Source organism: Ctenopharyngodon idella, chromosome 3, assembly GCF_019924925.1.
Source record: "Ctenopharyngodon idella isolate HZGC_01 chromosome 3, HZGC01, whole genome shotgun sequence".
NCBI lineage: Eukaryota > Metazoa > Chordata > Actinopteri > Cypriniformes > Xenocyprididae > Ctenopharyngodon > Ctenopharyngodon idella.
In genome coordinates, this window is record NC_067222.1 from 5,459,065 (window position 1) to 5,469,359 (window position 10,295).

The following is a 10,295-nucleotide window of genomic DNA, read 5'->3' on the forward strand; positions in this document are numbered from 1 at the left end:
AACTTGCACAGCTGGCGAGACCTCAGACCCCCCTGATGATTGATGTAGGAAACCACCGACATGTTGTCTGTGCGAACTAACACATGGTGGCCCCAAAGGTCTGGGAGGAAGTATTTGAGTGCTCGAAATACCGCCATCATTTCCAGCCGATTTATGTGCCAGGAACGATGATGGTCCTCCCAAAGACCCTGAGCCGAGCGACCACTCATGATCACCCCCCAGCCTGTGAGAGACGCATCCGTCGTTAGCATTACGCGACGACAAGGAGCTCCCAGCACAGGTCCCTGGGACAGGAACCAAGGCTTCTTCCACATGACTAAGGCACGAAAGCATCACCGCGTGACCTTGATCATGCGGAAAGGGTTTCCCCTCAGAGAAAACCCCTTGGTCCTGAGCCACCACTGTAGGGGTCTCATGTGCAGCAGGCCAAAAGGTATCACGTTGGACGCAGCTGCCATCAGACCCAACAGTCTCTGAAACTGTTTCACAGTGAGTGACTGGCCTAATTTCACCCCATTCACGGCTGAGAGAATGGCATTCACCCGAGCAGGAGACAGATGTGCCTGCATCGTGGTGGAATGCCAGACTACTCCTAGATAATTGGTAGTTTGTGCTGGAAGAAGTACGCTCTTCTTGGCATTGAGTCTCAGCCCTAACCTTCTCATTTGTGACAGAACTACATCTCGATGTTGAACTGCTTGTTGCTCTGACTGAGCTAGAATCAACCAATCGTCGATATAATTTAGCACGCGGATGCCCTGGAGTCTCAGGGGAGCCAGAGCTGCATCCACGCACTTTGTGAAGGTGCGGGGTGAAAGAGACAGGCCGAACGGAAGAACCTTGTATTGGTAAGCTTCGCCCCGGAAAGCAAACCTGAGGAACTTCCAATGCGAAGGATGGATTGACACATGAAAGTAAGCGTCTTTCAGATCTATTGTCACAAACCAGTCCTCGGACCTGATCTGTGTAGTGATCTGTTTGAGTGTAAGCATCTTGAACTTGAGCTTTTGCACTGAACGATTTAACATGTGCAAATCTAGAATAGGACGCAACCCTCCATCCTTCTTCGGAACGATGAAGTAACGGCTGTAACACCCTGACTGCTTGCTGGGAGGAGGAACCCTTTCTATAGCTCCTTTTTGCAGGAGTGTCATAACTTCTTGTTCCATAACCAGAGACTGCTCGGGACCCACCACTGTAGGAAGGACCCCTTTGAACTGGGGCGGGCGAAACCCGAACTGTATTTTGTAACCCTTTTCTATTGTGAGCAGCACCCATCGAGAAATATTGGGAAGACGTTTCCATTCTTCTAGAAATTTTACTAAGGGAACCAGCCTCTCGAGGCTGGCCTCTGGTGTTATTTGAGCACCTGATTCGGCGCCCTGAAGCGGCGCACCGACAGGGAACAGCCGAATCAGACGCTGGCCGACCCTCCTCGGAGCTGGCGACCCTGGGGACCGCTGTGCCCTGAAGCACACAAGGTGGCAGGGTTGGCAGAAAGGCCCCCTGAGGGCACCGAAGAGGGGTTAACTTTATAGATCTTAATACAGGACCCTCTTCGGAGGGGGCTGCCCTCAGAAGTCCTGTGCCCCTGGCGTCAGGACTTCTTCGAAGCCTTCCCAGCGATAATGACAGTCCGCAGATCTGTCTTACCTTTGGAAGGCTTCGACTGCGTCGCTCGCCCCGGTCCCCAAGATCTTTGCGGGGGAGCACGGGTGGTGACGCTTTGTTTTTGCTGCGCTCTATGTGCAGATGAGGAGCTGGTAGATGGCCGAGGCTGCTCCCGCTCAGCAGCCTCGGCGGGGAGAGAGCGGCGAGGGAGGAACTTTTGAAAGGCCGCTGACTGTTTTTTGGCCTCCTGGAACCTCTCGACAACCGAGGTGACAGAATCGCCCAAGAGGCCCAGGGGAGACAGTGGCGGTGTGGAGATCGGGGAAGAACGGCAATCCCCGACGCTGAGGCTGTGACCGGGCGGGCAAAAAGCGCTCATCTAACTTGCTCTTTTGCCGCATTTCAGGTCTTTTGGCTGGCCAGTCGATATTTAATTTGGCCACCGCCCGCGTCACAACCTCCAACAGCTCCTCATATGCTGGAGATGAGGATGGCGAGACCTCCTCTCCAGCCTCGACGCTCATCACATCCAACTCCTCGGAGCTGGATAGATGAAGCGCCGGTGCCTCTCTCCTGGGGGAAGAAACCGCACCGCGTGCTTCCACAACCAGAGGAGAGACACTGGGTCTGGCAGGTGAGGGCCGAGATAAGGACGGGCCCGTCTCTAATCCCTCCACCAGATCCATTTGTGAACCCCAGGAATGAAGCCGTCGCTGTGCCTCAGCAGCAGCGGGACCCGATCCCTGGGGAACACTCGCCGCAGCGCCTTCTTTCTCTTTGTCGAAGAACGCCCGGCGTGAACGGAGTATACGGAGCGTTAGCTTCTCATAATGCACGCAGACAGCTCCCTCAAGAGCTGCCTGGGCATGCTCCACTCCCAAGCAAGCAACGCACATCTCGTGTGTATCCCCGCCCGTGATGAAGCGAGGGCAGGGAGGAACACACTTGACAAACTGCTGCTTGCTTGTCGCCATAATAAGTGTCTTTTCTTATATGTATATAAGTGCTTGGTGTAACGAAAAAACTTCTCTTGTCCTCGGACGAAGAGATATTCGTTAGCTGTATATATAGCAGACAGACAACACCAAATAAGACACACGAAAACACAGAGCGCTGCTGAAGACACAGAAGCTGGCGTTCTTTGTTCTCAGGAGTGCTTTATAGTTTCCTGGTCCGTGACGTCACCCGCTCTGACGTCCCGTCACACTATTGGTTCGATTTCACGAGTGCTTCAAGACGTAATCACACAGAGGTGATCCCAATGCGATTCAACGCAGCGTCGATGTTCCCATGAAAGGGAACCCCTTGACATGGCAGTAAGAGAAAGTGAAAGTGTTTTAGTGTGTTATTTGTGGTAAAGTCTTTTGAGCTGATTTAAGCTAAGTGAGCTTTTGTACTTTTTGAACTTTGTGGCATTTCTGTCTTTAATACTACAACTATTGGTAAATGATAGTTTTAACTAAATTGTAGAGGAATTAGTTTGCCATTTACTGCTCTATAGACAGGGATTTCCTTTTATGTCTTTTAAATTTTTTTAAACTTTGTCTTTTTTTCCGTCCCGTCAGGCAGGTAATAGATTAATAATGTACTGATAATATACTGGTAGAAACATGAGTCAGAATCTGGAAGGAACAAACACTGGAGGAAACAAAGGCTCAAATTCCTTTAGCACACAATTTAAAAGATTAATGTTTTGAAATGAATACTGTGTAGTAACTCAAACCATTTTAAGATATGCAAAAATATATTTTGTAAGAACTGGGTTCAACTATTTGTTTGGTTTTGACTTTTTACTAAACTTTATACATGCTGTAGACACAGGAAATGCTCTTTACTTGTTTCCAAGTAATACCACAAAAAGCACAAAAGCATACTTAGCTCAAACCAGCAAAACATTACCACAAATAACACCAAAACACTTTCACTTTCTCTTACTGCCATGTCAGGGGATTTTCCATCTTCCTAAGTAGACACACATTTGACAGGATACTTTCATTTACAGCTCATAACCGAACTGATGATACAGAGAAGAAAGACTACCATGCTCAGGTTTGACTTCATTAATTTTTATATAAAAATAACATAATTTTATTCTCTCTCTCTCTCTCTCTCTCTCTTTCTGTGAGAAATTTAAAGAAATGTTTTTGTCTCTATACAAAGAAATTCAAAGGGCACCAATACTGTTTGGTTCCTGACATTCTTCAAAATATCATCTTTTAGGTCATACAGGTTTGAAACAACACGAGGTCGAGTCGAAATGATGACAGAATTTATGTTTTTTGGACTAACCCTTTAACCCTTTTTTTGGGGATTAAAGTGCACACAGAAGTGAGCTAATGGCAGCTGTTGGAAAATTCTCTGGGTTAGGCTGTGCCACATCCAAACATGTTTAGCAAACTTTCCAATATGATTTACTGCTAAAGTTAAAGAAAAAAAAAATAACAGAATGAAAACTATTAAAGACTTGACAATACAATAGGTATTGAACCCCTAATAAAAAGGCATTAAAAATTATCTTAGCTACTTGTTACAATATCTTTATGAAGCCTGTAAACCCATATATCAGAGAGGAAAAAGACCACTTCTTGCACTTTCAGGTCATTTATCATGGAAGCCAAAGTTCAACTTTTTTTTGATAACTACCCAGATAGCATGTAATCATTGAAACAATGCTGAGTCAGTGTTGAAGTGTCAACACTAATTGCATTGAATTAACATTACAAAGTGATGTTGCTTCAGTATCACTCTTGCACCCTTAGTTAATGTTGAAGCAATGTTGAGATTTCAACCACAAATTAATGGTAATTTTGTTGACTCAAAATTACAAAGTGATATTTTTTTTTCAACATCACTTTTGCACACTCAGTTACTATTGAAGCAATGTTGAGATTTCTAAAAAAAAAAAAAAAAAGTTTGGCCCAGAGTATAAAGCAAACAGTACAGGGACAGGCGACACAGCTTAAGTCTTTGTGGGGTAAGACAGATCTGCGGACTGTTATTATCACCAAGAAGGCTTCGAAGAGGTCCTGACGCCAGTGGCGTAGGACATTCGAAGGTAGCCCCCTCCGAAGAGGGTCCTTTACCACACTACATGGTATCTGCCCCTCCTCGCTCTTCAGGGCACCGAGTCAAATGCTCAAAAAACACCAGAGGCGAATTTCTGGTAGAATGGAAACTTCTTCCAAATATTTCTCAATGGGTACTGCTCACAATAGAAAAGGGTTACAGAATTCGGGTCTTACCCGCCCCAGTTCAACGGGGCATTCCCTATAGTGGCGGACCCCTTGCAGTCTCTGGTATTGGAACAGGAAGTTCGCTCTTGCAAAAAGGAGCTATACAAAGGGTTTCTCCTCCCAGCAAGCTGTCAGGGTTTTACAGCCTGTAATTTGTTCCAAAGAGAGTTGGAGGGTACTTTCATGTATCCATCCATCCTCAGCACAGAAGGTTCCTCAGATTTGCTTTTGGGGGTGAAGCTTATCAATACAGGGTTCTTCCTTTCTGCCTAGCTCTTTCACCCCGCACCTTCACAAAATGCGTGGATGCAGCTCTGGCTCCTCTGAGACTCCAGGGCATTCGCGTGTTGAATTATATCAACGATTGGTTGATTTTAGCTCAATTTGAGCACATGGCAGTCCATCATCGAGATGTTGTTCTGTCTCACATGAGAAGGTTAGGGCTGAGACTTAATGCCAAGAAGAGTGTGCTTCTTCCAGCTCAAACTACCAACCTCTTTTAATTTACTATTAACAAAATTATTAAACTAATTATATAAAACTCTATAGTCAGTGCACTACAAATGAACTAGTTCTATGCCTTTATTTTGCTATACAAATTTATAGAAGAGAAGGCCTAAGAGATTTCCTATCCTATAATGCAGTCAAAAGGACACAGCAATGAAAGGGTTAAACTGCAAGCCTCTAAAACAGACACAGAGAGAGAGAGATGTAGAGATACACACACACACACACACACACACTCTTTGTTCTAGATACTGATATTTGAAATAAATGGTTGAGTGTCCTCAACCTATAGTACAGTAGAATTAAACAAAATGGACTTCATAGGAACATGAGGAAAGGGAAGAAGAACATAACTATCACTTTAAGTAGGAACAAACACACACACACATACACACAGAGAGAGAGAGAGAGAGAGAAAGAACAAAATTATGAACTGTAAAAGAAGGTTTCCTGTCAAACGTGTCTACTTATAGGAAAACGGAAAACGTCTCGACGCTGCGTTGAATCGCATTGGGATCACCTCTGCGTGATTACGTCTTGAAGCACTCGTGAAATTGAACCAATAGTGTGACGGGACGTCAGAGCGGGTGACGTCACGGACCAGGAAACTATAAAGCACTCCTGAGAACAAAGAACGCCAGCTTCTGATGTGGATGAAGCAGACGCTCACAGGTGCGCAGGGAGTATGGCTGAGCAACGCAGCGTCTCGTTCCCTATTCAGGGAACCAGGGTTACAGACGTAACCCGAGACGTTCCCTTTCATGGGAACATCGACGCTGCGTTGAATCGCATTGGGAACCCTATCCCAACTAGGCCATAGGACCAAGTGCCTGTTCTGTTATCTTTGGGACGAGAGCACTGTGTACCCCGGAGTGGAGCCCAAGTCAAGGTTGTAAAACCTAATAAAGGTGTGCTGAGATGACCACCCAGCCGCATCACAGATCTCGCTGATGGGAACTCCCGAGAACAAAGCTTTTGAAGCAGCCATACCTCTGGTGGAGTGTGCCCGGACAGCCAAAGGTGAAGGCTGTCCGGAGGATTCATAGGCAAGAGAGATGGCCTCGACCACCCACTTGCTCATTCTCTGCTTAGACGCTGGGCCCCCTTTCTTAGGGGACCCGTAACAGACAAATAATTGGTCAGTCTTGCGGCACAGGGCAGCTCTGTGGACATAAGTGTCTAAAGCCCTCACCGGGCACAGCAGATTTAGTTTCTCCTGATCCGCATCTGAAAAGGGTGGAGGACAAAAGGCCTGCAGAACAATGGGCCCCGGGACATTGGTGGGGACCTTGGGTATATACCCCGGTCTATGATGCAGGAAAGCCTTGACCATTCCAGGCGCAAATTCCAAGCATGAAGGAGCAACAGAAAGTGCTTGTAGATCTCCAATTCTTTTGAGAGATGATATAGCCAACAGAAATATAGTTTTCAGAGTGAGGAACTTTTCAGATACTTCCTCTAAAGGTTCAAAGGGAGCCGCAGCCAACGCTTCCAATACAATAGCCAAGTCCCAGGAGTTCTTGTACGCACAGCAGGCCTCAGCCTCTGGGTACCACGGAGAAAACGTATGACTAGGGGGTTCTTTCCCACAGAAATACCCCCCAAAGGTGCATAATAGGCAGAAATAGCTGCAATATAAACCTTCAATGTAGAAGGGGATAGGCCATCCGAAAATTTTTCTTGGAGAAATTGCAGTACATGACTGATGGATGAGTGGAACGGGTCCACCTGAGATAGGCTACACCAAGTAGCAAACAGCTTCCACTTATATGCATAAAGTCTTCTTGTGGACGGAGCTCTGGAGTGGAGTATGATCTCCACAACCTCAGTTGAGAGACCTGATTCTATGAGCTCGGCCCCCTCAGAGGCCAAGCCCGCAGTTTCCACAACTCCGGGCGGGGGTGAATTATCGTGCCGCCCGCTTGAGACAGGAGGTCCTGCCTGATTGGAATCTCCATGGGGGAGCCTTCTAATAGGGACACTAGATCCGAGAACCATATTCGGGTCAGCCAGAAAGGGGCTATGAGATGGACCCCGTCCCGGCGAACCCTCTCCAGAACTCCTGGGAGCAGAGCAATCGGGGGAAATGCGTACAGACGCAGCCTCGGCCACGCCTGTACCATGACATCCAACCCCAGCGGGGCTGGATGGGTCAGGGAATACCACAACGGGCAATGAGAGGTCTCTTTCGAGGCAAATAGATCAACTTCTGCACGACCAAATTTCTTCCAAATGAGCTCCACCACCTCGGGGTGGAGTCTCCACTCCCCGGGCCTCGGCCCCTGTCTCGACAGGATGTCTGCTCCCACATTTTGATGCCCTGGGATATAAGCTGCTCTCAGAGAGAGAAGCTTCCCCTGGGACCACAGGAGGATCTGATGGGCTAACTTGCACAGCTGGCGAGACCTCAGACCCCCCTGATGATTGATGTAGGAAACCACCGACATGTTGTCTGTGCGAACTAACACATGGTGGCCCCAAAGGTCTGGGAGGAAGTATTTGAGTGCTCGAAATACCGCCATCATTTCCAGCCGATTTATGTGCCAGGAACGATGATGGTCCTCCCAAAGACCCTGAGCCGAGCGACCACTCATGATCACCCCCCAGCCTGTGAGAGACGCATCCGTCGTTAGCATTACGCGACGACAAGGAGCTCCCAGCACAGGTCCCTGGGACAGGAACCAAGGCTTCTTCCACATGACTAAGGCACGAAAGCATCACCGCGTGACCTTGATCATGCGGAAAGGGTTTCCCCTCAGAGAAAACCCCTTGGTCCTGAGCCACCACTGTAGGGGTCTCATGTGCAGCAGGCCAAAAGGTATCACGTTGGACGCAGCTGCCATCAGACCCAACAGTCTCTGAAACTGTTTCACAGTGAGTGACTGGCCTAATTTCACCCCATTCACGGCTGAGAGAATGGCATTCACCCGAGCAGGAGACAGATGTGCCTGCATCGTGGTGGAATGCCAGACTACTCCTAGATAATTGGTAGTTTGTGCTGGAAGAAGTACGCTCTTCTTGGCATTGAGTCTCAGCCCTAACCTTCTCATTTGTGACAGAACTACATCTCGATGTTGAACTGCTTGTTGCTCTGACTGAGCTAGAATCAACCAATCGTCGATATAATTTAGCACGCGGATGCCCTGGAGTCTCAGGGGAGCCAGAGCTGCATCCACGCACTTTGTGAAGGTGCGGGGTGAAAGAGACAGGCCGAACGGAAGAACCTTGTATTGGTAAGCTTCGCCCCGGAAAGCAAACCTGAGGAACTTCCAATGCGAAGGATGGATTGACACATGAAAGTAAGCGTCTTTCAGATCTATTGTCACAAACCAGTCCTCGGACCTGATCTGTGTAGTGATCTGTTTGAGTGTAAGCATCTTGAACTTGAGCTTTTGCACTGAACGATTTAACATGTGCAAATCTAGAATAGGACGCAACCCTCCATCCTTCTTCGGAACGATGAAGTAACGGCTGTAACACCCTGACTGCTTGCTGGGAGGAGGAACCCTTTCTATAGCTCCTTTTTGCAGGAGTGTCATAACTTCTTGTTCCATAACCAGAGACTGCTCGGGACCCACCACTGTAGGAAGGACCCCTTTGAACTGGGGCGGGCGAAACCCGAACTGTATTTTGTAACCCTTTTCTATTGTGAGCAGCACCCATCGAGAAATATTGGGAAGACGTTTCCATTCTTCTAGAAATTTTACTAAGGGAACCAGCCTCTCGAGGCTGGCCTCTGGTGTTATTTGAGCACCTGATTCGGCGCCCTGAAGCGGCGCACCGACAGGGAACAGCCGAATCAGACGCTGGCCGACCCTCCTCGGAGCTGGCGACCCTGGGGACCGCTGTGCCCTGAAGCACACAAGGTGGCAGGGTTGGCAGAAAGGCCCCCTGAGGGCACCGAAGAGGGGTTAACTTTATAGATCTTAATACAGGACCCTCTTCGGAGGGGGCTGCCCTCAGAAGTCCTGTGCCCCTGGCGTCAGGACTTCTTCGAAGCCTTCCCAGCGATAATGACAGTCCGCAGATCTGTCTTACCTTTGGAAGGCTTCGACTGCGTCGCTCGCCCCGGTCCCCAAGATCTTTGCGGGGGAGCACGGGTGGTGACGCTTTGTTTTTGCTGCGCTCTATGTGCAGATGAGGAGCTGGTAGATGGCCGAGGCTGCTCCCGCTCAGCAGCCTCGGCGGGGAGAGAGCGGCGAGGGAGGAACTTTTGAAAGGCCGCTGACTGTTTTTTGGCCTCCTGGAACCTCTCGACAACCGAGGTGACAGAATCGCCCAAGAGGCCCAGGGGAGACAGTGGCGGTGTGGAGATCGGGGAAGAACGGCAATCCCCGACGCTGAGGCTGTGACCGGGCGGGCAAAAAGCGCTCATCTAACTTGCTCTTTTGCCGCATTTCAGGTCTTTTGGCTGGCCAGTCGATATTTAATTTGGCCACCGCCCGCGTCACAACCTCCAACAGCTCCTCATATGCTGGAGATGAGGATGGCGAGACCTCCTCTCCAGCCTCGACGCTCATCACATCCAACTCCTCGGAGCTGGATAGATGAAGCGCCGGTGCCTCTCTCCTGGGGGAAGAAACCGCACCGCGTGCTTCCACAACCAGAGGAGAGACACTGGGTCTGGCAGGTGAGGGCCGAGATAAGGACGGGCCCGTCTCTAATCCCTCCACCAGATCCATTTGTGAACCCCAGGAATGAAGCCGTCGCTGTGCCTCAGCAGCAGCGGGACCCGATCCCTGGGGAACACTCGCCGCAGCGCCTTCTTTCTCTTTGTCGAAGAACGCCCGGCGTGAACGGAGTATACGGAGCGTTAGCTTCTCATAATGCACGCAGACAGCTCCCTCAAGAGCTGCCTGGGCATGCTCCACTCCCAAGCAAGCAACGCACATCTCGTGTGTATCCCCGCCCGTGATGAAGCGAGGGCAGGGAGGAACACACTTG